Source organism: Schistocerca piceifrons, chromosome 2 (genome assembly GCF_021461385.2).
Source record: "Schistocerca piceifrons isolate TAMUIC-IGC-003096 chromosome 2, iqSchPice1.1, whole genome shotgun sequence".
NCBI lineage: Eukaryota > Metazoa > Arthropoda > Insecta > Orthoptera > Acrididae > Schistocerca > Schistocerca piceifrons.
Genome location: NC_060139.1, coordinates 225,647,809 through 225,674,568, shown reverse-complemented (window position 1 = coordinate 225,674,568; position 26,760 = coordinate 225,647,809).

Genomic DNA, 26,760 nt, shown 5'->3' with positions numbered 1-26,760 from the left:
TGTCACTTTGGATCGGAAGAAATTAGCTCTGATTTCGATAGGCTAACAGAAGTGGTAAAGACTGCCAATCCTGCTTGCGAGATGAACGCAGAGCTCACCATTTGCAGCATAGTCAACAGGACCGATTGCAGACCTCTGGTACAGAGCCGAGTAGATGCTCTGAATCAGAGGCTCAGACGTTTCTGCGACCATATAGGCTGCAGCTTCCTCGACTTGCGCCATAGGGTCGTTGGATTTCTTGTCCCGCTGAATAGGTCAGTTGACCACCACATGCAGAAGGTGGCTACACTCGTAACAGGGGCTGTGTGGCGTGGACTGGGCTGTTTTTTTAGGTTAGAGGTCTTGTGAAAACACAAAATGGGCTTCAGACACAAAGGGTGCAGACCCGACACAGAAGAACGTAGATACAGGAACCATCGGTATAACAGTTGTAAACTGTCTTAGCTGTGTTGGGAAAGTACCAGAGCTCCAAACGCTAATAGAAGGCAATGATGCTCAAATCCTTATACGCACTGAAAGCTGGCTAAAGTCCGGAGATAATTTCAGCGGAATTTTTTGTGAAGAACCTAACGGTGTTCCCAAAGGACAGGCTAAACACAGATGGCGGTGAGTGTTTGTTGCTGTTAGAAGTAGTTCATCTCGCTGCAAAATTGAAGTAGATAGTTCTATGTAACATCCCCGTAGAAAAATTAATGAATTACTGTGCTGATAAACCTCTTACGTCATTTGCTTTGCAAACAGCTGAGCAAAACTGAACGTACTCAGACATTACTCTCTTTACTTATTTTGATCAACACTAAACTGACACACAATATTTTTAGGGCAACGCAATCTGATTTTTAATAATCCCTACAAAAGAATGGCCCTGACTAACAATAACCTATACCTTTCATGAATCACTTACCTCACAAAAATCTTCGTTACTCAAACTACTGCAATACAGCGAGCGCCAATACTACCAGCTAAATAAAAGATTCTAACTACTGAAGTCACTAACTACTGATGGGCATAGTTAGCAAATGAAAGATTTTGATAAAGAACAAACAATGTATTTACCTTAACAGTGTTCAAAAGTCATAATATATATATCGGTTCATGACATCCAGTCTTACAAATTTACTGTCTCTGATGGACACACGTCCAGATCATCCGCTCTCAAAACTCCGCCATCTCTCTCCCCACATCCACCAATGCGGCTCACCTCCAACTGCGCAACGCTACGCGCTGTTACCATCCAGCTGCCCAGCACTACAATAGTAAACAACAATGCAAACCAGCCACAGACTGCGCACAGCAGAGCCAGTGATTTTCATACAGAGCGCTACGTGGCGTTACCAATAAAAAAACCTGAACAGCCTACTTACAGTTCCTGTGAGTTACTATGGGCAGAGGTCATTCTTGGCAATCGGAATATATTAATAATTGGATCCATTTAGCGACCTCCCAATTCAGATGTACAATTGCTGAAAGGTTAAGAGAAAACTTGAGTTTGATTTCAAACACGTCCCCGACTCACGCAATTATACAAGTAGTTGGTGGTGACTATAATGTACCCTCGATATGTTGGGGAAAATATATGCTCAATTTCGGAGGTACGCATAAAACATCATTCGAAATTGTGGCAAATGCATTCTCTAAAAATTATTTCGAGCAGTTATTTCATGAGCCCACACAAATAGTAAACGTTTGTGAAAACACAGTTGACCTCTTAGCAACAAATAATCCTGAGCTAATAACGAGCATCAAAACGCATACAGAGATTAGTGAACACAACGCTGTCGTAGCAAGACTGAATACTGTAACCCCCAAACCCTCCAAAAATAAACTAAAAAAAAACCTATTCAGAAAAGCAGATAAAAATTACTTAACGCCTGAGAGACAGTCTCCACTCCTTCCAAATTAACATTGTAAATGTAGACGAGATTTGGCTTGAATTCAAAGAAATAGTATCGGCAGCAATTGAGAGATTTGTAACAAATAAATTAACAAACGACGGAGCTGGTCCCCGATGGTACACAAAACGGGCCTGAACACTTTGCAGAAACAACGAAACACACATGCCAAATTTAAACGCAAAATCTCCAAGATTGGCGATATTTATACAGAAGCTCGAAATTTAGCGCGGACTTCAATGCGAGACGCTTATAATTAATAGTTTTCACAACGAAACTTTGTCTCGAAACCTGGCAGAAAATGCAAATAGCTAGCGGCAAGAGACAATCAATGCGTTCTCTGCGCGATAGCAATGGAAATACTAACAAAGACGGTGCTGCCGAAACAGCATTACTAAGCACAGCCTTCCGCAATTGCTTCATCAAAGAAGGCAAAGTAAATATTCCAGAATTCGAATCAAGAACAGCTGCCAATATGAGCATCATAGAATTAGATATCCTCGGAGTAGTGAAACAATTTAAATCGCTTAATAAATGGTAGTTTTCTGGTCCTGACTGTATACCAATTAGGTTCCTTTCAGTCTATGCTGTTGCAATACCTCCATACTTAACAATCATATACAACCGTTCGCACGACGAAGGATCTTTACCGAAAGACTGGAAAGCTGCACAGGTGACGCCAATATTCAGGAAAAGTAGTAGGTGTAATACACCAAACAGCAGGCCCTTGTTATTAACTTCGATATGCAGCAGGATTTTGGAACATATATTATGTTCGAACATTACGAATTACCACGAAGAAAACGGTCCTTTGACGCACAGTAAACACGGATTTAGAAAAGATCGATCTTGTGTGACACAACTAGCTCTTTACTTGCACGGAGTGTTGAGTGCTGTTCATACGGGATTTCAAATGGATTCTGTATTTATGGATTTCCGGAAGGCTTTTGTCACTGTACCACACAAGCGTCTTGTAGTGAAATTGTGTGTTTATGGAATATCGTCTCAGTTATGTGACTGGTTTCGTGATTAACTGTCAGAGAGGTCACAGGTCGTAACAAATGTCGGGAAGTCATAGAGTAAAACAGAAGTGATTTCTGGTGTTCCCCAGAGTAGTGTTATAGGCCCTTTGCTGTTCCCTGTCTATATAAACGATTTGGGAGACAGTCTGAGCAGCCGTCTTAGGTTGTTCGAAGATGACGCTATTGTTTATCGACTAGTAAGGTCATCAGAATACCAAAACAAATTGCAAAACGATTTAGAAAAGATATCTGTATGGTGCGATAATTGACAATTGACTCTAAAAAAACGAAAAGTGTGAGGTTATTCACATGAGTGCTAAAAGGAATTCGTTAAACTTCGGATACACGATAAATCAGTCACATCTAAAGGCTGTAAATTCAACTAAATACCTAGTAATTACAATTACGAACAACTTAAATTGAAAGGAACACACAGAAAATGTTGTGGGGCAGGCTAAGGAAAGACTGCGTTTTATTGGCACGACTCTAAGAAAATGTAACAGATATAATAAAGATACGGCCTCCACTACGCTTGCCCGTCCTTTTTTAAGAATACTGCTGCGCGGTGTGGGATCCTTACCATGTATAATTGACGGAGTACATTGAAAAAGTTCAAAGAAGGGCAGCACGTTTTGCATTATCGCGAAATGGGGGAAAGAATGTCACTGAAATGATACAGGATTTGGAATTGTCATCATTAACACAAAGGCGTTTTTCGTTGCGGAGGAACCTTCTCACGAAATTCCAATCACCAACATTCTCCACCGAATGCGAAAGTATTTTGTTAAGGCCGACCTACATAGGGAGAAACGATCACCATGCTAAGAGAAATCAGAGCTCCCTCGGAAAGATATAGATGTTCGTTCTTTCCGTGCGCTATAAGAGATTGAAATAATAGAGAATTGAGTAGGTGGTTCGATGAACCCTCCGCCAGGCACTTAAATGTGATTAGCAGAGTATCCAAGTAGACACAGATGTAGATAATTCAAGAAACTTGTTTGCCTTACCATTGGTATTGCAGCCGCCATTACTATCCGCCACATCCTCGTCTGCAGCCAATAGGTTACGAGCTGTGTTGTTAGAATTGTAGAAGCGTGAACCAGTAATTGTAAATGTTTTTTAATAATTATTTTGTTAAACGTAAAACGGGGTTCAAACTGTTACCTATATAGGGTCCTTTTTTGGTATTTGATTATTCCGAGTAAACTTATTATAAAAAAATTTGAAATACTTTAGTCAGTATGTACAATCACTAATTTTCATCTTTGAAAAAGTGTTTGAAAACAGATGTTGTGAACTAATTTTAAAGTGAAAGTCAAAGTACTGTATGATTTAGGTAATAGAAGCGCTGGAGTGAAATTTTGCCTAAGTACTCAAGTAGATGTTTTCAGACAAATTCAACAATTGTAATATTCTTGCTATCTTTGTGGCAATGAGCGAAGTGAAAATGAGTAAATAAGTACAGATACATTTTTTCCAGTTATAAATGAAATTCAGTAAAGTAGAAAGAGATATAAACAGAAAATTTTTATGTGGCTCAGAAACACAGAAGAACGGTTGCCCAAAAATACTGAATGACCATATAGAGTGACCTTCGGCTATTGACATGTTATTTGTTCAGAGGAAGGTATAAACAAAGCGTATTAATAAATTTAAGCGTGAGCATTATGCTATTGTAATATTTAAGTGTTTCATTTGTTGGTTTTTTAGCACATGGTGATGATCGAAAATTCGTGGCCTTTTTAAATCAAAACTCTATATGTATGTGGGTGGCGTAGCTAAAAGACTGTTGTATCTTTCTCAGAACCATGTCCTACAAAGTTATATAAGTTATATTTATTTGTGAAGCTATGTCAGGGAAGAGCAGGAAAGTAAGCCAAATTTACTCCTTCTGCTTTCCGGAAACTTAACCAACTCTGCAATAACAGATGAATAAATAAAAGTATAAAATAGTCTCTTATTCCTTGAGGACATGCCAGAGGAGTAAACCAGCTACATTTTGGAAAGATATCTTTATTAGTGTCCCCGCAATCCATTCCGTCAGCTTGAGAAACAGTGTATTTCAAGCTGACGCAATGGACTGCGTGCACACTAGTAAGTGTCAACAAGCGAAGTTAAAGTAACTGACTAAATTTTTATTTTTACTTATTCAAAAGTCCACACAGGCAAAATACATCTTTGTTCCGAACGTCCGCTATTTTATTATTTTGTGAAGTTTAAAAAAACACTGTAGTATTACTCCCGTCGCTATATCCTTTAAATTAAGCAATTTTTTTTTATTTCAGATGATATTTGCAGACTGCAGGAATTTCGTCACGGATAGACCTCAATTTAGACACAGCAGTTTTAACTTCTCAGATGGGGACTTGATTACGACTGAACTTCTTATAAAATCATAAAATATTATGCAAGAATCAATAAATAATGAGCAAAAAATTTACTTTGATTACTTAATTAGTGTTACAAGAAATCGTAAAAATAGATGATAAGGAGAATGAATCTTTAATGATCTCTTATAGACATGAAGTCGCCGGGTGACTGTATGGCTATGTAGAAAGACTTAGGTCTTACGCAGTACTTTCGTGGAATGTAATCCATGATAAGTTTCCTTAAGGCCAGGTTCTCATTTAAATGAGCAAAAAACTCACAAACTTCAGATTTTTTCTTTTTGGGAATATCAAAAGATATACAAAGGATCTGTTCAGGGACTATGATAGATCATATTTCGAACTTTAAATTAAATTTTCAACCCAAAAAACAATATGGTGCCCGTCATTATAGTTTGATCAAGGGTCTGTGATTTTGAAGTACGCAGGAGGTAGGTCGTGGTTCTCGCTTGTGGTACAGTATCTGTATTTCACTCGTTGACCCGTCTACATCTACATCTACATGATTACTCTGCAATTCACATTTAAGTGCATGGCAGAGGGTTCATCGATCCACAATCATACTAGTGCTCTACCATTCCACTCCCGAACAGCGCGCGGGAAAAACGAATACCTAAACCTTTCTGTTCGAGCTCTGATTTCTCTTATTTTATTTTGATGATCATTCCCACCTATGTAGGTTGGGCTCAACAAAATATTTTCGCATTCGGAAGAGAAGGTTGGTGACTGAAATTTCGTAAATAGATCTCGCCGCGACGAAAAAAGTCTTTGCCTTAATGACTTCCATCCCAACTCGCGTATCATATCTGCCACACTCTCTCCCCTATTACGTGATAATACAAAACGAGCTGCCCTTCTTTGCACCCTTTCGATGTCCTCCGTCAATCCCACCTGGTAAGGATCCCACACCGCGCAGCAATATTCTAACAGAGGACGAACGAGTGTAGTGTAAGCTGTCTCTTTATTGGACTTGTTGCATCTTCTAAGTGTCCTGCCAATGAAACGTAATCTTTAGCTCGCCTTCCCCACAATATTATCTACGTGGTCTTTCCAACTGAAGTTGTTCGTAATTTTTACTTCCAGGCACTTAGCTTAACTGACAGCCTTGAGAATTGTACTATTTATCGAGTAATCGAATTCCAACGGATTTCTTTTGGAACTCTTGTGGATCACCTCATACTTATCATTATTTAGCGTCAACTGCCACCTGCCACACCATACAGCAATCTTTTCTAAATCACTTTGCAACTGATACTGGTCTTCGGATGACCTTACTAGACGGTAAATTACAGCATCATCTGCGAACAACCTAAGAGAACTGCTCAGATTGTCACCCAGGTCATTTATATAGATCAGGGACAGCAGAGGTGCCAGTACGCTTCCCTGGGGAACACCTGATATCACTTCAGTTTTACTCGATGATTTGCCGTCTATTACTACGAACTGCGACCTTCCTGACAGGAAATCACGAATCCAGTCGCACAACTGAGACGATACCCCACAGGCCCGCAGCTTGATTAGAAGTCGCTTGTGAGGAACGGTGTCAAAAGCTTTCCGGAAATCTAGAAATACGGAATCAACTTGAGATCCCCTGTCGATAGCGGCCATTACTTCGTGCACAAGAACGATGTTTTCTGAAACCATGCTGATTGCGTATCAATAGATCGTTCCCTTCGAGGTGATTCATAATGTTTGAATACAGTATATGCTCCAAAACCCTACCGCAGACCGTCGTCAATGATATCGGTCTGTAGTTCGATGGATTACTCCAACTACCCTTCTTAAACACCGGTTCGATCTGCGCAATTTTCCAATCTGTAGGTATAGATCTATCGGTGAGCGAGCGGTTGTATATGATTGCTAAGTAGGGAGCTACTGTATCAGCGTAATCTGAAAGGAACCTAATCGGTATACAATCTGGACCTGAAGACTTGCCCGTATCAAGCGATTTGAGTTCCTTCGCAACCCCTAAGGTATCTACTTCTAAGAAACTTATGCTAGCAGCTGTTCGTGTTTCAAATTCTGGAATATTCCATTCGTCTTCCCTGGTGAAGAAATTTCAGAAAACTGCGTTCAATAACTCCGCTTTAACGGCACAGTTGTCGGTAACAGTACCATCGGCACTGCGCAGTGAAGGTATTGACTACGTCTTGTGTACTTGACATACGACCAGAATTTCTTCGGATTTTCTACCAAATTTCGAGACAATGTTCCGTTGTGGAACCTATTAAAGGCATCTCGCATTGAAGTCCGTGCCAAATTTCGCGCGTCTCTAAATATTAGCCAATCTTCGGGATTTCGCGTTCTTCTGAACTTCGCATGCTTTTTCCGTTGCCTCTGCAACAGCGTTCGGACCTGTTTTGTGTACCATGGGGGATCAGTTCCATCTCTTACCAATTTATGAGGTATGAATCTCTCAATTGCTGTTGCTACTATATCTTTGAATTTGAGCCACATCTCGTCTACATTTGCATAGTCAGTTCGGAAGGAATGGAGATTGTCTCTTAGGAAGGCTTCTAGTGATACTTAGGCCGCTTTTTTAAATAAAATTATTTTGCGTTTGTTTCTGGTGGAATTGGAAGAAACGGTATTGAGCCTAGCTACAACGACCTTGTGATCACTAACCCGTATCAGTCATAGTGCTCTCTATTAGCTCTGGATTGTTTGTGGCTAAGAGGTCAAGTGTGTTTTCGCAACCATTTACAATTCGCGTGGGTTCGTGGACTAACTGCTCGAGATAATTTTCGCAGAAAGCATTTAGGACAATCTCGGAAGATGTTTTCTGCCTACCACCGGTTTTGAACAAGTATTTTTGCCAACATATAGAGGGAAGGTTGAAGTGAATTGTTCAGCAACTATACCATCGGAGTCTGGGGGTCGGTAGAAGGAGCCAATTATTAACTTAGTTCGGCTGTTAAGTATTACCTCCACCTATACCAATTCGCACGGAGTATCTACTTCGACTTCACTACAAGATAAACCACTACTGACAGACACAAACACTCCACCATCAATTCTGCCTAATCTATCTTTCCTGAACACCGTCTGAGACTTCGTAAAAATTTCTGCAGAACTTATTTCAGGCTTTAGCCAGCTTTCTGTACCTATAACGATTTCAGCTTCTGTGCTTTCCATTAGCTCTTGAAGCTCAGAGACTTTCCCAGCACAACTACAACAATTTACAACTACAATTCCGACTGTTCCTTGATCCAAGCACGTCCTGTATTTGCCATGCACCCTTTGAGATTGCAGCCCATCCCGTACTTTCCCGAGGCCTTCTAACCTAAAAAACTGCCCAGTCCACGCCACACAGCCTCCGCTACCCGTGTAGCCGCCAGCTGAGTCTAGTGAACTCCTGACCTATTCAGCGGAACCCGAAACCCCACCACCCTATGGCGCAAGTCAAGGAATCTGCAGCCAACACGGTCGCAAAACCGTCTGAGCCTCTGATTCAGACCCTCCACCCGGCTCTGCACCAAGGGTCTGCAGTCGGTTCTGTCAACGATGCTGCAGATGGTGAGCTCTGCCTTCATCTCGTAAGCAAGACCGGCAGCCTTCACCAAATCATATGGCACTGGAATCCAGAGAGAATTTCCTCAGATCCAAAGCGACACACGTCATTAGTGCCGACGTGTGCCACCACCTGCAGCTGGCTGCACCCTGTGCTCTTCATGGCATCCGGAAAGGACCCTTTCCACATCACGAATGACTCCACCCGGAATGCACACGGAGTGCACACTGGATTTCTTCCCCTCCTTAGCCGCCATATCCCTAAGGGGCCCCATTACGCGCCTAACATTGAAGCTCCCAATTACGCGCCTAACATTGAAGCTCCCAACTACCAATAAGCCCACCCTCTGCGATTGTCCGGACCTTGAAGGCTGAGAATCATCCTCTGAAACAGGCCCGTATGGTAGAAAAACTGGCTATATAACATTTCCGCTAATTTCAACGTGCTCGAAATTCACTAACGTACGTGGAATTTTTCTTTGTTCAATTTATCATAATATGTGGCCCTGAATATCAGGTGGTCCATCACAGGACAAGTGTAATCCTCCATTTGTTATTGCTTTTGAATTCAGTCTCAATAATCAGAAATTTAATTAAATATCTACGATTTATTTTCCTTCCACAGTCACTTATGAAACCCATGCTAAATTTGGACTGTAAGACTGCTTTTAGATTCACATTTTGGAAACGGTGTTTTATTTGAGCACGAACCTTATTGTGAAGTCTGCCTTCAACAAAAGTATTAATCAATGCAAAGGCGAACTGAAAGCAGCAGAAGCCATTTCCAGTTCACTGGGCTGCCCGTGGTGGCCAAGCGGTTAAAGACGCCACAGCCTGGAACCGCGCGGCCGATACGGTCGCAGGTTCGAATCCTGCCTCGGGCATGGATGTGTGTGATGTCCTTAGGTTAGTTAGGTTTAAGTAGTTCTAAGTTCTAGGGGACTGATGACCTCAGAAGTTAAGTCCCATAGTGCTCAGAGCCATTTGAACCATTTGAACCAGTTTACTGGATGTCTTTACGACTCGGTAGGTAAGTAGTGCTGCCGATAATCTGAGACTACCTGCTGTTTTCCAGGCTATGTTCGACGTGGTTGTTATATTTCACGTTATTGAGTGGACAGGCGTTACTATCAGACTGAGGCTGACACCCTCATTGCACCTGGTCAAGGAAGGTCTACTATATATTCACCTACACTATGTGATCAAAAGTATCCGGACACCTGGCTGAAAATGACTTACAATTTCGTGGCGCCCTCCATCAGTAATGCTGGAATTCAGTGTGGTGTTGGCCCATCCTTAGCTTTGTTGACAGCTTCCACTCTCGCAGGCATACGTTCAATCAGGTGCTGGAAGGTTTCTTGGGGAATGGCAGCCCATTCTGCACAGTGGGCTGCACTGAAGAGAGGTATCGATGTCGGTCGGTGAGGCCTGGCACGAAGTCGGCTTTCCAAAACATCCCAAATGTGTTCTATAGGATTCAGGTCAGGACTCTGTGTAGACCAGTCCGTTACAGGGATATTATTGTCGTACAATCATTCCGCCACAGGCCGCGTATTATGAACAGGTACTCGATCGTGTTAAACTGCTCTTCAACAGTGGGAAGCAAGAAGGTGCTTAAAACATCAATGTAGGGCTGTGCTGTCGTAGTGCCACGCAAAACAACAAGGGGTGCAAACCTCCTCCAGGAAAAACACAACCACAACACTACCCCCTCCATATTTTACTGTTGGCACTACACACGCTGGTACATGACGTACACCGGCCATTCGCCATACCCACACCCTGTCATCTGATTCCCACATTGTGTACCGTGATTCGTCCCTCCATACAATGGTTTTTCACTGTTCAGTCGTTCAATGTTTACGCTCCTTACACCAAGCGAAGCTTCGTTTGGCATTTACCGACGTGATGTGTGGCTTATGAGCAGCCGCTCGACCATGAAATGGAAGTTTTCTCACTTCCCGCGTCTCTGTCAACAGACGTGGTCGGCCTGTACGCTTATGTGCTGTACATGTACCTTCACGTTTCTGTTTGACTATAACATCGGAAACAGTGGACCTAGGGATGTTTAGGAGAGTGGAAATCTCGTGTACAGACGGATGACACAAGTGACACCTAATCAACTGACCACGTTCGGAGTTCATGAGTTCTGCGGAGCGTCCCATTCTGCTCTCTCACGATGTCTAATGAATACCGAGGTCGGTGATATGGAGTACCTGGCAGTAGGTGGCAGCACAATGCACCTAATATGAAAAACGTATGTTTTGGGGGGTTTCCGGATACTTTTGATCACATAGTGTAATCGGGTTACGAAACTTAAAGAAGCATCTCTTACTCTTGAGTATATTTATCTAACTGTTATCAGATTTCGTTATCAGTTATTTCATGGATAAAAACTATGTATGAAAGGGACCTTTTACAGGACATTTTGTTTATTTTTTTATTTTTCAATGGCTCCATACGTAAAAGAAACAGGAACTGGCTAATATTAGCACAAAGTCCTGCAGCGATGAACAGGAATGTGAGTTGCGGACTGAATATTATATGGATCAGTTGCTGACGTTAGGAATGTGGGCGTTTTGTAACATTGTTAATATTTTTATCGAAGTCGACATCTTTCGCACGCACACTATCTGTTCATAATTATTTGGACTCTCATTAGTGGACATTGTTATGAGGTGTTTCCACCTTTCACCTTTATGACGGCTTCAACTCTGCTGGCGACACTTTCTATCAGTCTCTGGATGTCTGTGGTCAAATGGCACTCCATTCTTTCTCTAGAGCAGAAACCAGAGTAGGTAGGGATACTGGAGGCTGCGGCCTAGAGTGAAGTCGACGTTTTAACTCATCCCAAAGGGTAGTTTCAACGTTGGAGCTCTGGGTAGCGCAGTCATATTCAGGAATGTTATTGTCCTCAAACCACTGCCTTACAGATGCTGCTTTCTGGCAGGATTCAAGTAGTGGGATAAAGCAGGTTCTGGCGCACTTTTAATATCATAATGATATGCTTATTAATTAAACATCAATTAAACCACCCCTTTCCCTCTCCTTAAGTTACTGTTCTGCTAAGTGGTTGGGGGTTATAAACCACTTAGGTTAAAGGGTGGGAGAATGGTGGTTTAATTGATCACTTTAATTGTTTAACATTTATCAATTTCATATTAAAAGTTCATCGGAACCCGCTTTATCGCACTACTGACACATTGTCATTTTCAGTCATCTCCGAATTGTTTCTCTACTGTATGCAGTATGTAATCCTGTAAAATATGTTTATATGCACCTGCTTTCTGTAAGCGCAATGAGGGTATCATAACCTAACCACGAAAAATATCCCCATAATATCGTAACTTTCTGTAAGCGCAATAAAGGTATCATACCCTAACCACGGCTGGCCGATGTGGCCGAGCGGTTCTAGGCGCTACAGTCTGAAGCCGCGCGACCGCTACGGTTGCTGGTTCGAATCCTGCCTCGGGCATGGATGTGTGTGATGTCCTTAGGTTAGTTAGGTTTAAATAGTTCTAAGTTCTAGGGGACTGATGACCACAGCAGTTAAGTCCCATAGTGCTCAGAGCCATTTGAACCCTAACCACGAAAAAATCCCCATAATATCGTAACATTGTCTCCTCCGTGCATCACTTTCGACGCTACACGTGATGGCAGGGAATGTCCTCCTGGCATTCACCAAACCCAAACCATTCCATCTGACTGCCACTGTTCAACGGTGCGTTTCACTTCAAGTGTCACTTAGTATTGACTACAGAAATATGTGGCTTATGCATACCTGGTCGACCACTGTACCGCAATATTTTTAACTCCCTAAGCAGAGTCATTATGTTAAATAGTCTGCTGGTAGCACTTTGGGATTCACGACAGATTCGTTCCTTTGACTTTATGCTATTTCTTACGCTCATTCTCTACAATCCTCGACGGTACATGAGGTCTGCCTGGATTTGGTTTAGCTGCGTTTGTTATTTCACGTTTCCTCTGCACCAGTATATCACTGACATTCGACTTGGGCAGTTTTCTAATGCCGTAACGAGAAACGTGATTCATACAATCAGGTGACAGGTTTCCATTGATCAACGGTTTTGGTGATCCCATGCCCACTGGAATCGCAACTGACCATGTCGTTGTGTCATCAAGGATTTCTTGATCATGTAACATACAATGACTGTCTACATTATAAGTCACTGATCTCTCCCGACCGACCCATTCCGCTGCTTCTCCTACTGGCAGCCCAATACAGCCCAATACTCCCCATTTCCTTTCATACTTGGGGTGAGGAGAGGGGTGTGGGGGTAGAGGGTGCACCTCAAGTGACATCTAGTGGCCATTTCCGCCAGTTCCGCTTGGTATAGGCATGCCCGGGTACTTTTGATCAGCTGGTATATATACTGAAGCGAAAATCTTCTGTGTTGCTTATGACGATTTTTTAGGCTAGGTGGTAGTTTGATATTCTCTGATGAACACTCGCCATTTGATTTGCAGCAAGGGAAGTCAATACTTCTAATACTTATGAACACGTTTTCTGAAAATTTTCTTGAGCAGCTAGTTCTGCAGCCCACACGCAGCCCTTGCAGCTAGAAATAGGCAGAACCTTATCGAAAGCGTCAGTATAGAAACGAGGATTAGTGATCATGAAGTGATCATGGAGCATCTATAATTACGGAAGTTAATAAATTAGTTAAGAAGGCTAGGAGAGTGTTTCTTCTAGACAGAGAAGATAAACAGTTATTAACATCTCACTTAGACAATGGATAAAGGTTGGGAAAGACCCTCCGTGATTTAATAACGAAATTCGTAAGATGCTGAAGGAGCAGAGGCTGCTGCATTCTAGGTTCAAAAGAGGATGCACAAACGACGATAAGCGAAGGGTAGGAGTGATTTGCGCGTATGTGAAAAGATCTACGGGCGAACTACCAGCGTCACACCTTAGCAAAAGATCCGGCAGAGAACCCGAGAAAATTCTGATCGTATGTAAAATAGCTAAGCGGGTCTAAGGCGTCCATTCAGTTACTTGTTGACCAGTCTGGTGTGGCTGTTGAAGACAGCAAAACGAAATCCGAAGTTTTAAATTTCACCTTGAAGAAATCGTTCATACAGGAGAGCAGTACAAAAATACCGTCATTTGACCATCGGACAGACTTCTGTACGGACGACGTAGAAATAATCGTAGTGGCATAGACAAACAGCTTAAAGATTTGAAAACAAATAAATCACCAGGTCCGGATGCAATCCCAGCTCGATTTTACAAAGAGTACTCCACGGCGATGCCTCGTTACCTAGCTTGCATTTTTCGTGAGTCTCTCGCCCAGCACAAAGTCCCAAGCGACTGAAAAAGAGCGCAGGTGACTCCAGTATATAAGAAAGTTAAAAGAACGGATCTGCAAAATGACATACGATATCCCGAACTTCGGTTTGCTACAGAGTCCTTGAACATGTTCTCATTTTGAATATTGAGGCCAAGGAGCTTATGTCCACGAATCAGCATGGTTTTAGAAAGCATCGCTCGTGTGAAACTCAGCTTCCTATTTTCTCACATGATGTACCGAGAACTATGGATGTAGGGCAACAGGCAGATTCTATATCTGTAGATTTCCGGAAAGTACACTCCTGGAAATGGAAAAAAGAACACATTGACACCGGTGTGTCAGACCCACCTTACTTGCTCCGGACACTGCGAGAGGGCTGTACAAGCAATGATCACACGCACGGCACAGCGGACACACCAGGAACCGCGGTGTTGGCCGTCGAATGGCGCTAGCTGCGCAGCATTTGTGCACCGCCGCCGTCAGTGTCAGCCAGTTTGCCGTGGCATACGGAGCTCCATCGCAGTCTTTAACACTGGTAGCATGCCGCGACAGCGTGGACGTGAACCGTATGTGCAGTTGACGGACTTTGAGCGAGGGCGTATAGTGGGCATGCGGGAGGCCGGGTGGACGTACCGCTGAATTGCTCAACACGTGGGGCGTGAGGTCTCCACAGTACATCGATGTTGTCGCCAGTGGTCGGCGGAAGGTGCACGTGCCCGTCGACCTGGGACCGGACCGCAGCAACGCACGGATGCACCCAAGACCGTAGGATCCTACGCAGTGCCGTAGGGGACCGCACCGCCACTTCCCAGCAAATTAGGGACACTGTTGCTCCTGGGGTATTGGCGAGGACCATTCGCAACCGTCTCCATGAAGCTGGGCTACGGTCCTGCACACCGTTAGGCCGTATTCCGCTCACGCCCCAACATCGTGCAGCCCGCCTCCAGTGGTGTCGCGACAGGCGTGAATGGAGGGACGAATGGAGACGTGTCGTCTTCAGCGATGAGAGTCGCTTCTGCCTTTGTGCCAATGATGGTCGTATGCGTGTTTGGCGCCGTGCAGGTGAGCGCCACAATCAGGACTGCATACGACCGAGTCACACAGGGCCAACACCCGGCATCATGGTGTGGGGAGCGATCTCCTACACTGGCCGTACACCACTGGTGATCGTCGAGGGGACACTGAATAGTGCACGGTACATCCAAACCGTCATCGGACCCATCGTTCTACCATTCCTAGACCGGCAAGGGAACTTGCTGTTCCAACAGGACAATGCTCGTCCGCATGTATCCCGTGCCACCCAACGTGCTCTAGAAGGTGTAAGTCAACTACCCTGGCCAGCAAGATCTCCGGATCTGTCCCCCATTGAGCATGTTTGGGACTGGATGAAGCGTCGTCTCACGCGGTCTGCACGTCCAGCACGAACGCTGGTCCAACTGAGGCGCCAGGTGGAAATGGCATGGCAAGCCGTTCCACAGGACTACATCCAGCATCTCTACGATCGTCTCCATGGGAGAATAGCAGCCTGCATTGCTGCGAAAGGTGGATATACACTGTACTAGTGCCGACATTGTGCATGCTCTGTTGCCTGTGTCTATGTGCCTGTGGTTCTGTCAGTGTGATCATGTGATGTATCTGACCCCAGGAATGTGTCAATAAAGTTTCCCCTTCCTGGGACAATGAATTCACGGTGTTCTTATTTCAATTTCCAGGAGTGTATTTGATACGATGCCCCATTGCAGGCTGTTAACAAAGGTACGAACATATGGAATAAGTTCACAGATATGTGAGGGGCTGGAAGACTTCTTAAATAATAGAATCCAATTTGTTGTCCTTGGCGGCGAGTGTTCATGAGAGAGAAGGGTATCGTCAGGAGCGGCCCAGGGAAGTGTGGTGGGACCGCTATCGTTCTCTGTATACTCTATATACGTTCTCTATATATGCATATGTTTTAGCGGACAGGGTGGGCAACAGTCAGCGTTTGTTTGCTGATGATGCCGTGGTGTACAGTTAGGTGACGAAGTTGTGTGACTGTGGGAAGATACAATACGACTTAAACAAAATTTCCAGTTGGTGTGATGAAATGCAGCTAGCCCTAGATGTGGAAAAATGTAACATAATGCGGATGAGTGGGAAGTACAAACCTGTAATGTTCGGATACAGTATTACTAGCGTCCTGCTTGTCATAGTCCAGTTGTTTAAATATCTGGGCGTAACGTCGCAAAGTGATACGAGGTGGAACTAACTTGTGAAACAATGGAAGGAAGGGCTGGAGGGGAGGGGGGGAGAGAGCAGATGGTCGACTTCGGTTTATTTGGAGAATTTTAGGAAAGAGTAGCTTACACACGGGGAGAGTTATGTTGTCCCGGTTGCGTGTTGTGAACCTCGAAGAATGAGGGTGTCCAACACGAAACTTATAGAAGTCAATCGGAAAAAGTCGTTTTCCGTCATTAGGCTGCCGCGAACCTCGAGGATACATGTAATGATTTTTTATCGTTAATCCTCCGAAAAAAAAATGTTTTATGAAAGAATAACATATGACTTGTACTGTATGTAGTTTGCAGTAATTAGCTTTTCTGTTTATGCCGTAGTAACTAAATTGCATAATCTAAATAATGGAGATTGTACACTCTTCGACCAGCGCTGAAATATATAGTTGGGAGCCTGTCACAGACGACGGCAAGCGGGAAGTTACCAACCCTGTATTTCGGTTTTTAAAAGTGTTTAAAGACAGATTTATTATGAACGCACTACTGAAAGCAGGCAGTTCTGTTTCCCGGCGTTCCAGATTGATGGGAGCGGTTACCGTCGAGCGAGTTTGGAGCTAACGAGGGAAATGACTTTTGTTGATACTGCAGAACTATACCATGCAGAAGGTGATTCAGTGGAAGATATCACTACAAATGAATCGCAAAATGGTCTTAACACTTTGGAAATGTCCATGTCGCCGGCAGTCTCTTCCCGATGAGTATTACGAACTAGTTACTAAACGATTGAACTGTCTGTACCCCTTGAGGTAAAAGTAAAGGCGGTATTGTTAGCCAGGAATCATCCAAATTGGAACCTACAAACACTGCAAAAGAATGGAGTAAGAACAGCCCAGAAAAGGAAGATGGACCTAAAATTGTGGGAAAAAGATATCGCTAAAGGAAGGACAAGATACGACAAATACCAGGCGATAAATAAGTGGACATACGACCGATTTGTCGAATGTCGTCATCGTAATGAGAATGTTGTTGTTGTTGTGGTCTTCAGTCCTGAGACGGGTTCGACGCTGCTCTCCATGCTACTCTATACTGTGCAAGCTTCTTCATCTCCCAGTACTTACTGTAACCTACATCCTTCTGAATCTGCTTAGTGTATTCATTTCTTGGTCTCCCTCTACGATTTTTACCCTCCACGCTGCCCTCCAGTGCTAAATTTGTGATCCCTTGATGCCTCAGAACATGTCCTACCAACCGGTCCCTTCTTTTTGCCAAGTTGTGCCACAAACTCCTCTTTTCCCCAGTTCTATTCAATACCTCCTCATTAGTTATGTGATCTACCCATCTAATCTTCAACATTCTTCTGTAGCACCACATTTCGAAACCTTCTATTCTCTTCTTGTCCAAACTATTTATCGTCCATGACTACACTCCATACGAATACTTTCGGAAACGTCCTCCTGACGCTTAAATCTATACTCGATGTTAACAAATTTCTCTTCTTCAGAAACGCTTTCCTTGCCATTGCCAGTCTACATTTTATATCCTCTCTACTTCGACCATCATCAGTTATTTTACTCCCCAAATAGCAAATCTCCTTTACTACTTTAAGTGTCTCATTTCCTAATCTAATTCCCTCAGCATATCCGACTTAATTCGACTACATTCCATTATCCACATTTTGCTTTTGTTGATGTTCATCATCGTATATCCTCCTTTCAAGACACTGTCCATTCCGTTCTACTGCTCTTCCAAGTCCTTTGCTGTCTCTGACAGAATTACAATGTCATTGGCGAACCTCAGAGTTTTTATTTCTTCTCCATGGATTTTAATACCTACTCCGAATTTTTCTTTTGTTTCCTTTAAGGCTTGCTCAATATACAGATTGAATAACATCGGGGAGAGGCTACAACCATGTCCCCCTCCCTTCCCAACAACTGCTTCCCTTTCATGCCCCTCGACTCTTATAACTGTCATCTGGTTTCTGTACAAATTGTAAATATCCTTTCGCTCCCTGTATTTTACCCCTGCCACCTTCAGAATTTGAAAGAGAGTATTCCAGTTAACATTGTCAAAAGCTTTCTATAAGTCTACAAATGCTAGAAACGTAGGTTTGCCTTTCCTTAATCTTTCTTCTAAGATAAGTCGTAAGGTCAGTATTGCCTCACGTGTTCCAACATTTCTACGGGACCCAAACTGATCTTCCCCGAGGTCGGCTTCTACCAGTTTTTCAATTCGTCTCTAAAGAATTCCTGTTAGTATTTTGCAGCCGTGGCTTATTAAACTGATAGTTCAGTAATTTTCGCATCTGTCAACACCTGCTTTCTTTGGGATTGGAATTATTATATTCTTCTTGAAGTCTGAGGGTATTTCGCCTGTCTCATACATCTTGCTCACCAGATGGTAGAGTTTTGTCAGGACTGGCTCTCCCAAGACTGTCAGTAGTTCTAATGGAATGTTGTCTATTCCGGGGGCCTTGTTTTGACTCAGGTCTTTCAGTGCTCTGTCAGACTCTTCACGCTGTATCGTATCTCCCATTTCATCTTCATCTACATCCTCATCCATCTCCGTAATATTGTCCTCAAGTACAACGCCCTTGTATAAACCCTGTATATATTCCTTCCACCTTTCTGCTTTCCCTTCTTTACTTTGAACTGGGTTTCCATCTGAGCTCTTGATATTCATACAAGTGGTTCTTTTTTCTCTAAAGGTCTCTTTAATTTTCCTGTAGGCAGTATCTATCTTATCCCTAGTGAGATAAGCCTCTAGATCCTTACATTTGTCCTCTAGCCATCCCTGCTTAGCCATTTTTTACTTCCTGTCGACCTCATTTTTGAGACGTTTGTATTCATTTTTGCCTGCTTCATTTACTGCATTTTTATATGTTCTCCTTTCGTCAATATTTCTTCTGTTACCCAAGGATTTCTACTAGCCCTCGTCTTTTTACCTACTTGATCCTCTGCTGCCTTCACTATTTCATTCCTCAAAGCTACCCATTCTTCTCCCACTGTATTTCTTTCCCCCATCCCTGTCAATTGTTCCCTTATGCTCTTCCTGAAACTCTGTAAATCCTCTGGTTTAGTCAGTTTATCCAGGTCCCATCTCCTTAAATTCCCACCTTTTTGCAGTTTCTTCAGTTTTAATCTACAGTTCATAACCAATAGATTGTGGTCAGAGTCCACATCTGCCCCTGGAAATGTCTTACAATTGAAGACCTGGTTCCTAAAACTCTGTCTTACCATTATATAATCTATCTGATACCTTTTAGTATCTCCAGTATTCTTCCATGTATACAACCTTCTTTTATGATTCTTGAACTAAGTGTTAGTTATGATTAAGTTATTCTCTGTGCAAACTTCTACCAGACGGCTTCCTCTTTCATTTCTTACCCCCAGTCCATATTCACCTACTATGTTTCCTTCTCTCCCTTTTCCTACTCTCGAATTCCAGTCACCCATGACTATTAAATGTTCGTCCCCTTCACTACCTGAATAATTTCTTTTATCTCATCATACATTTCATCAATTTCATCATCTGCAGAGCCAGTTGGCATATAAACTTGTACTACTGTAGTAGGCGTGGGTTTCGTGTCTATCTTGGCCACGATAATGCGTTCACTATGCTGTTTGTAGTAACTTACCCGCACTTCTATTTTATTATTCATTATTAAACCTACTCCTGCATTACCCCTATTTGATTTTGTATTTATAACCCTGTATTCACCTGACCAAAAGTCTTGTTCCTCCTGCCACCAAATTTCACTAATTCCCACTATATCTAACTTTAACCTATCCATTTCCCTTTTTCAATTTTCTAACCTACCTGCCCGATTAAGGGATTTGACATTCCACGCTCCGATCCGTAGAACGCCAGTTTTCTTTCTCCTGATAACGACGTCCTCTTGAGTAGTCCCGGCCCGGAGAACGAATGGGGGACTATTTTACCTCCGGAATACTTTACCCAAGAGGACGTCATCATCATTTAACCATACAGTAAAGCTGCATACCCTCGGGAAAAATTACGGCTGTAGTTTCCCACTGCTTTCAGTCGTTCGCAAACTGCACACCTGAGTGCCAGCCCTGTAATGTTCATTTCTATCGCCAGGCTAAAAACTATATTTCGAAGCTTCAGAATTGCAGTGTGCTCCTGGGAACCCAGCGGGAATTGCAAAACAGCACGGATGCATTGACTATTCACACCATAATCCATAACCAACTTTCAACACAGAATTTCCTGCAATGGTATCATACTCGCGGCACGCATCAAATTTAATTCCCTAAAAAGATATATTTTTAAACGTAAACCAAGTTTGTTTTCCACCGACTCTTCGGAACGAACAGTGTAGCTATAGAAAGATCATTCATTAGATGTTCTTGGTGCCGCGAGTATACTTGATTCTAATGTGTATATGACAAGTACCATCCATCTAGTTGTTCGAAGATAGATGAGGACACGTAACAGTGACTGGAAGAACTATTGTAAAGCGACCAGCAGTAACATTTTAGTTGTTTACTATCCCAAGAGGTTTGAGAAATTTATTTGACTACCTTTTTACCATTCCTTATTGATTTATTTACCTTATTAACCCTGCTATCCCTAACAATTGCTATATGGAAAAATAGAAAGTAGAAGAATAACATCTGCTGGGTTTCCTCGAGCTTCTAACCCGGGTTTGTCCCAGCCTGGTCGTTGCGTTGTCGGCGCTCTCGGCGGAATGCGTTTACCATGTAGGTACATAAGCAGCAGTTGTGAAAGTTTCTTTCCTCGATTTCTGGAAAAGTATTTGTGGACCCCGTACCTGACGATGAAAAAAGCTCTATTTACAATTATCTATCGATCCCGCCAATTCTGAGTCGATTACTCAACATAACATTTAGGAGTGATTTTTCTCAAAAACTGGAGGTTGTTGAACCAAAATATCTTAGAGTCCTTCGTTTTAGGTTGTACACAAGCGACCTGCCAAATCTGAGCCGAATCGGTTGGCCGTGCCTTCTTAGACTCCAGATGTATACCTATCGATTAAAAAAAAAATCAGGAAGATGGCTGTTAATATAAATCACTTGTAATGACTCGCATTACCAGAGAAAGAAATAAAAATAAGTGTAAAATTATCGTGGTGGACTTTTAGTACACTACACTGGCTTTCAAAACGAAGTTTCCAATATGTCTGAAAATAAAAATTTATAAAAATTTAGCAGTTTTTACTAATAACAGTAAGACGTGGAGTGTAACGGAGATTATTCAAAATCTAAATGTTGTTCAGTGATCATTAGGGAGGTGCATGTTGGGAATTACCAGGTGAGATAAGGAAAAATACAAATTGATCATCGATTAAACTGCTCTAGTAGATGTAGTTGTGAACATAATGGAAATAACTGCTGGCCATTAAAATTGCACTAAGAGGAAGGGGAGGGGGGACATAAGTAATTAAATTTTAGTTGCTGTACATGTACAAATGATTCAAATGGCTCTGAGCACTATGGGACTTAACACCTGAGGTCATCAGTCCCCTAGAACTTAGAACTACTTAAACCTAACTAACCTAAGGACATCACATACATCCATGCCCGAGGCAGGATTCGAACCTACGATCGTAGCGGTCGCGCGGTTCCAGACTGAAGCGCCTAGAACCGCTCGGGCACACACGCCGAGTGTGCATGTACAGCATAGTAGGAAGAATACACGATTAAATTCGTAGATAATTTGAGAATAGGAAGGGTGTGAAACTCACTGCACACAGCTGCCAGGTCTGGCAAACAACAGCAGCAGCTCTCACCCGGCCGAGCAAAGAGTCGCAATGGGATCGGGTGGCAAGTATGGGCTAAGCTGTGCGGCTCGCTTCGATCTCTCGATTGTCAGTTTTGCCGTTGTGTGACCATCTCTGTCCGAGCGCGCCTCTACGGCGCGAAAGCTGCGCGCGGGTAGCTGGAACCGTGAGCCTGTTGGGGCAGGAGGGTGTTTTAGACGGCCAGCGGAGTTGTATGCGTGGAAGCAACAGTGACTATTAAGATTTTCACCTTTTATATGAATCTTGCGGTCATTAAATAGTATACAGGTATCGTGTGTTGGGCCACAAGGGATTCTATCATAGTCGGTCAACGACTGTGCCCACTCTAAATTGTGTCATTCCCGAGTGAGTTCATGAATTTAAATTGCTATTGCACTTGTTTAAATGATATTGCGGTACAGGTAGTAACGTGCAACTTATTGTGAACTGCCGCCCGCGGTGGTCTAGCGGTTCTAGGCGCTCAGTCCGGAACCGCGCGACTGCTGCGGTCGCAGGTTCGAATCCTGCCTCGGGCATGGATGTGTGTAATATCCTTGGGTTAGGTTTAAGTAGTTCTAAGTTCTAGGGGACTGATGACCACAGATGTTAAGTCCCATAGTTCTCAGAGCCATTTGAACCATTTTATTGTGAACTATGTTTAAAAGTCTTGAAATTTAGAAATGTTTCCTTGTTAACCGTACATTGAGGTGATAAAAGTCGGGGATAGCGTTACGCACCTGTACAGATGGTGGTAGTATCTCGTTCGCAAGGTATAAAAGAGCTGTGCATTGGCAGAACTGTCATTTTTACTCAGGTGAATAATAGTGTGAAAGTGTCTCCGACGTGATTATAGCCGCACGAGACTTTGAACGCGGAATTGTAGTTCTTCTAGACGCACCGGACATTCCATTTCGGAAATAGTTAAGGAATTTAATATCACGAGATCCACAGCGCCAAGAGTGTGCAGGGAGTACCAAATTTCAGGCATTACCCCCCACCACGGGCAACGCTGTATCCTACAGTCTTCACTTAACGACAAAAAATTGCGGCGTTTGAGTACAGTTGTCAGTGGTAGCACACTAGCAACACTGTTGAAATAACAGCAGAAATCAATGTGGGACGTACGACGAACGTATCCTTTAGGACGGTGCGGCGAAATTTGGCGTTAATGGGCTGTTGGAGCAGATGACCGACGCGAGTGCCTTCGCTAAAAGCACGACATCGCTTGCATCTTCTCTCCTGGGATCGTTTGGACGACTGGAAACCGTGTGCTGCTGAGATGAGTCCCGATTTGAGTTGGTATGAGCTGATGTTAGAGTTCGAATGTGGCCCTGACCCCACGAAGCCATGGACGCAGGTTGTCCACAGTTCCCTGTGCAAGTGTGGTGGTGGCTGCATAACGGTGTGGACTGCGTTTACATGGAATGGACTGGGTCCTCTGGTCCAACTGAACCGATCGTTGCCTGGAAATGGTTATGCTTGGGTACTTGGAGACCATTTTCAGCCACTCATGGACTTCATGTTCCCAAACAACGATGGAATTTGTATGGATGTCAGTGCGCCATCTCAGCAGATCACAGTTGTTCGTGATTTGGTTAAGATCGTTCTGGACAGTTTGTACAAATTGTTTGGCCACCCAGATCGCCCGGCAGGTCCGTTCGTGCACAGAATCCTTCAGCGCCATCACTTTCGTAGTTATAGGCGGCTGCGGAGGTAGCGTGACTCAGTATTTCTGCAGGGGGTTTCCAACGACTTGTGGAGTCCTTGCCACGTGGAGTTGCTCCACTACGCCACACAAAAGGACGTATGGCACTGCAAGGTGAAAAGTATTTACACCGACAAACTCTGGGTGGTTGTAGTCGACATCAAAACAAATATTTTTTCCTAATGTCATGTTTTCCTATGAGGAGTATTTAAATCGGTAGAGGAAGATTTCTCTGGCGGCAAATTAATTAAGTTCGAATCTCGGTCCGGCACACAGTTTTAATCTGCCAGGTAGTTTCATATCAGCGCACACTCCGCTGTAGAGTGAAAATTTCATTCTAGAAACACCCCCCAGGCTGTGGCTAAGCCATGTCTCCGCAATATCCTTTCTTTTAGGAGTGCTAGTTCTGCAAGGTTTGCAGGAGAGCTTCTGTAAAGTTTGGAAGGTAGGAGACGAGGTACTGGCAGAAGTAAAGCTGTGAGGACGGGGCGTGAGTCGTGCTTGGGTAGCTCAGTTGATTACGCCGGCACGGTAGCTCAGCGTGTTCGCTGCTGCTGCTACTTTCCGGGCAACGAGATCCTCTTCTGATGCAACAAGAATTGCGTAAACAAGGTTGCGCATCTCTCCCCACACAAAAAATCCAGAGGGGACATATCTCGGGATCGATCAGGCTATGGTACAGGACCACCTCTGCCAATCCACGTTTCTGGGAAGCGTCGGTCCAGGAATCGACGCACACGACGACTGAAATGTGCCGGCGCCCCGTCATGTTGGAACCACATGCGTTGACTTGAAGGGAGCGGGACGTCTTCCAGCAATTCTGGCAATACTGTGGCGAGAAAATTGTAATAGTGCCTGCCATTTAATGACCTAGGCAGAAGATACGACCAAATTAAAGTCCCCAACAACACCGACCCACACATTAACGAAGAACCGCACTTGATGAGCGCTAGTAACTGTGGAATGAGGGTTATCCTCACTCTAAACATGTGAATTGTCCATGTTGAAGACTCCATCATGCCCGAACCTTGCTTCATCGGTAAACGACACAGAGGATGGAAATGTAGGATGCATTTCACACTGTTCCAGGTACCACTGCGAAAACTGTGCTCTGGATGGATAATCAACTGGTTCAAGGTTGTGGACACGCTGTAAGTGAAATGGACGTAACAATTGCTCTCGAAGGACTGTTCTTACATTCGTCTGGTTCATCCCCACGTTACGTGCAATTGCACTAGTGCTGATTGAATGTTCCCGCTCCACACGCTGCAAGACAGCTTCCTCAAATTGCAGCGTTCTTACAGTGCGACGGCGTCCCTGTCCAGGTAATCTGTAAATGACCTGGATCTCACGCAGACGTTGGTACACAGCAGCAAAGGTCGTATGATGCGGGATACGGCGATTAGGATATTGTTGTTGATAAACCCGCTGTGCAGCTCGTCCGTTGTGGTGCGCTCTGTAGTAAGCACCAATCATATCAGTGTACTCACTCCAGCTGTATCGCTCCATTAGTAAACAGAGACAATGCACTACTACACTGGTGGACAGCAGTTGCCTACAAATGAAGAGCATAACACGCCCTCTAACAACTGAAGCGCTTAATAGGCCTCCACCGGCTTAAATACTCCTCATAGGAAAAATGACATTAGGAGAAAATATTTGTTTTGATGTCCCCTACAACCTCCCAGAGTTTGTCGGTTTAAATACTCCATGACGTCTGTCACTTCAGTGCACTCACTGCGTTATCTTCCTTTATATTCAGAACGGAGATGGCGTTACTCCTGCCTACTTCGCCCATCTCTAATGACCTCACGGCCTACGGTACGTCAAACGTAAATCTTCTTTACTTCCTTTACCTGCTTTGTGCAGCTGCGTTAAAATGCTGATTATTCGCATATCTAAACTTGTACTTCACCTCTTGACAATATGACATTTGGTGAATCTTACCTATACCGCACGGTGTTGCAGTTTCAATGGCCAGAAATATGTTAGATTCTATGAAATTCCACTGAGAGACATTAATTATTACGGACTACATAATAATCGTTACCAAATGGTAATCGAACACTTTTTTGTTTTCACCACACAGAAAAATTCACTTTATCCCCCAGGGTTAATTACCCACTATTTGGCAACCACTGCTCTGGGAACTCTACTTCTGTCAAAACGTCTAAATGCAGCAGTTTACTATCAGTTTCTGTATACCATACTTTCAGTAAGCCAGGAGCAGTAACGCTTGCTGTGGTCATAACTCTCTGGCTCCAGCGGCATGGAACCATGGAAAAATTCTGTGCTGATGTGTGAGCAAAGATAGATGTCGAAGTCAGGTAACGCTTGATGGGACGCACATGACTATCTAACGCATAACTACGAGTATAAAAACGATGTGACCACTGACAAAAATAAATAAATAAATAAAATAAATGCTCCAACGTGTGTGATCTATTGCTCCTAAAAGTTTGTCAGGAAACAACATGTACGTAATATAGGAAATGGGAATACTGGTTTTTTTTGTTTTTTTTTTCTTTTTGTATCGGTGAAATTTTGCGTTGTGAAGTAGGGCACTAGGTGGTTCAGTAACGGGTTTGAGGAAACGTCATTCCACATTCGGTGCGATGGTAATCAAGAATTTCCGTTCCAAGAGCATCAACAACTCCAATTACAGCAGAAGTTGTCCTAGGACAGCGTCCGGCCTCGAAGAAACTTGCACAAATAAACGAGCCAGGCATCCCGCGAATGCGGTCCAATCCAAGACCAAAACTGTTCAGCTTCTTGACATAGTCTCACAGGCAACACGTGTTACGCCGAGACAAGCTGAAGTAGTTTTGTAGCCAGTGAAGTGCATAATCAGCCACGTGGTGACAAACATTGACCAGCACAAAGCTGCATTCAGCCTCCTCGTCTTTGATCATACCTACCTTCTCTTCGCGTTCTATATTTATCCTAGGTGTCGTATCTGTA